The sequence below is a fragment of the Pinus tabuliformis genome, chromosome 2_1 (genome assembly GCF_031772625.1).
Source record: "Pinus tabuliformis cultivar Carrire ecotype Pingquan chromosome 2_1, CPIR1, whole genome shotgun sequence".
Taxonomy (NCBI): domain Eukaryota; kingdom Viridiplantae; phylum Streptophyta; class Pinopsida; order Pinales; family Pinaceae; genus Pinus; species Pinus tabuliformis.
Window position 1 is genome coordinate 175,641,940 of NC_142299.1, and position 3,758 is coordinate 175,645,697.

Genomic DNA, 3,758 nt, shown 5'->3' on the forward strand with positions numbered 1-3,758 from the left:
ACTCATGTATATGATCAGATATGTGGGTGGCAGTCGTCTGTTTGAAATTGGTAAGGAGTTCTGTTCTTGTTTCATACCTTATCGGTAATTGAAAATGGGTTAAAAAGGTTGTGGCTAAGGTACTGAAGTTGTCGAACGAAGCTCTAGGAAATTCAATGTACCATTTTGCCGCTGGACCCGTTAACGTCCTCTGAAAGAGGCGAAGTCTTATCGAATCATCATTTAGGGTGTTCGATGAACACCATAGATGGAATGTCATCACATGATTTGACGGATCTTTACCCGGATTTCCATTAAATTTAGGAATGTCTGATGGAAGTTTATGCGGAATCGCTGGCCACCAAGGGGCATAAGCAATTGGATCATTCGTCAGCCAGTTTAGATCTGGTAATTCTAGAGTTGCTACAAAGGGCAACTGTTGATTCAGGTTAGGCGAAGCATATCCAGGATAAGATGGAATCGCCTGAGCAGTGGGTCTTTGCATACCGGCATAATGTTGGCAACTTTGACAAGGTTGATGGGCATAACCATTATAGTATGGTTGCCCATTACTTACAAAGACTTGTTGCTCAGGTCCTTGACATGATTGCTGGAATGGCGGTTGTTGAGTTTGAACCAGCTCTGGTTGTTGGACCATTTGCTGATGCCCAATACTAGATGATTGACCAAGATGAGGAGTCACAGTACTTGTTTGATCCTAAGTCGCTCCGGATAAGGAGGAACTGACCTGAGGTTGCGATTGAGATGTCGAGACAAGAGGCTGTTGTATGGCAACCTGAGAAACTTGGGGTTGACATACAGTAGGCAGCGCTTGTACTTGCGACGCAATCACCATACCAGGTATAGTGGCAACATTCGACACAGGGTGGACTGGTTGCATTGAATATGCAACTCTTGGTTGCTGAGGCAGTATTGGTACCCAACCGCTGGATGTAATTCCAGTTTGACCTGAATTTTGTTGTAAACTCCCATATGGTTGTTCTCCAGGGGGGAACAATGAAAAGGCATACTGTCCTCCATATGGTGGCAATCCAGTACTTAAAGGGTAGATTGGCCTTTGAAGACACGTTGGATTGATTTGTTGAGTTTCAACATAAGAAATACCAGATGATAATCCGGACGAAGAAATAGGAACTAACCATGTCATCGTCCCTGATGGGATTCCGGCTTGTTGTTGACAATTTGCCGGGACAGATGGTATACCAGCGAACATCGTTGGAGTAGCAGCAGGAGGCTCTGCTGCTGCTGTGTCGGACGACACATTCCTAGATGTTGACGGTTGTTCAGACATATCTAGTCTATCCAAAAGATTTCTTAGCGATTCTACAGGAACTTCCACTTGTGGTGAACTAACTTCGAAGATCAACGAGGGAAGGGTGATGATTATTCCGCTTAAAATAAATTTTATAACGACGCTTTAGACACAACTTGCTTTTTCAGTTTTAAAGAGTCGAGAAAAAGCTAAAGATGACTCTAGTCTCCTTCGATGTTTTAACGAGCCCGAAGTGACAAATGCTCAGATGGACTTTTTCAGTTATAGAGTTTGAAAAAGGCCAAAAGAAACTGCTCTGGAGATCTAGGTAGAGGGTGTGCCAAACCTTTCGCAAAACCACAGAATACGTTTTACGGTACGGGTGGTCGATCTTCGTGAATGCTGTGTTCACTGCATTGCGATCAGTAGGGCGGCCGACACGGCTTCCTATGGATAAAAGATATATGCCTATAGGGGTCTCCCAATATATACGCGACGGTACGTGGGAGCACAAGTCCATATTAGTGCCACCGACTCTCAGGAGGAATCACCCACCTTCGTCGAGATCGACAGTCACTATGTTTAACGACGCCGGAACACGTCTCTAACTTAGACCTCTATGTGTTTGCGTTATGTTTTGAAGCGTTGTTAGGTTCATTCAATATATTTTAAGTTGATCTTTTTTTAAAGTTTGCCTTTCAAGGTTCACCACGAGATGTTTGATACAAATTCCTAAATGCAGTCTAAGATGAGAAGCAAGCTTTTTCAAATCTTTTTGACTGATGAAAATCTTAACTACCAAGGGAGAAGAAAGGCATATCTTTTCACACAGTTCATACAGCACAAACTAATGCACTTTCTCCTAAATCATCATGCAAAATTTTTCAAATGCAAAATGCACAATGCATGTATTTTCTTTTCCCTTTCTTAATGTTGATGTATTACAAAAAGAAAGTTGTTATTTAACTTTGATTTCGATTTAAAGCGAAAACAAACAAGCTTGTCCAAAATCAAAGGACACCTTAAGATTTACTTGTTTAATCACTGGAAATACATGAAATCAAACCATAATGACGAAAGTAAAAAGATTAATCAGCTATGGACAGCAAACAAGCTAACTCTTTAGACCAGCAAAATGCCTAACACAGGTTCAGATCTAAGAGGCCAAAGCAAGACTAGTTCACTTTCGTTATGGGAAATTGTAAATGATGTAAGAAATACAAAAGAACAAGTACAATTTCGTTATATAACAGAGGCGGAATGATGGCAAGTAAGGTTGGTTTCAGAACAGGTACAAGACTGGTAACTGGCTGCAAAATCTATAGTGAAAACAGGCAAGAAAAAGGGAGGAAACCCCAAATTCACAAGGCAAAATTGGGCCAACGCAGGTGCTGCACAGCCAGTCTGGCTCTCAGCGCAGGTAGCCCCTTCGGGACCTGCGTTGCAAAGCAGGTAGCCTGTGTACTACCTGCTTTGGAAAACGAAAGTTGCGTTTTCTCAGTTTCCGGGTCACAATTTTCTCAAAAATTCACAGTTTTTGCTCAAATCAGAAGCTATCAGTCAAGCACACACTAAGGGATGACAAGGAAGATGAAAAGCTATCACTAAGAGCTTACAAGGATCCTTGTAGATCAGCTCTTCAAATCATGAACATGCTCAGAAATGAGCTAGAGTAGCTGCCCTCTACTTCGCTTTTGATATAGTCAAAATCTTTTCGATTTGGTACTGTTTTGTTCAGGAAATGAATAGCAAAATACTACAAACAATCAAACAGATACGTTCCCCAGCGGAGTCGCCAGTTTGTTGTAGGGAAAAGTATCCGACTCGGATGACCCTATCCCACTCTAAGGGTGATAGTACCTCAGCAACAACTGTAAAGAAAACTACTTAAGGTTTACTTCTTTACGAAAGCAAGAGAGAATGAAGAAATGCACTAACCGTTGCCTTGCGCTTAATGTCGAATGCAAAATCTTCTCTTTGCTGCTTGCTCCCAGCTCCTTGCTCTTTTGCTGGCCCAGCTACAATGAGATCCTGCAAAATAACAAAGAAGGAAACTACAAGAAGCATGCAATCATAACTGATTCAAGGATTAGCATAAATCAAATATACAATTATCACAATACATCATTGAAACAAGTGCATATAGAAGAACCTCAATAGCTTTTATTAATGGAAGAAATAAAGTTCTGAGAGTGTTACAACCATTGAAGGCCCCAATCCAGCAACACCTCCCAGCAGAAAGAATTTCTCCTCTTCACCTCCTTCAAGCAATCACCCAATAGTTCTATAGTGAAACCAATAGCATATCATTACTTTGCACAAAATTCCAGCCTCCTGAGCTTATAGGAGAGAGCTCAATATATAGATGAATTGAGAAAGGATGAGTCAGCTTGCAACTGATGTGTAGCTGCCTTGTGTCCTCTCTCTCTTCAGTTGATCTTCAGTTCTTGAGTCCACTTGGAGAACCTTGCTTCCACTTGGAGAAACAGAGCCTCTGACTCATCAC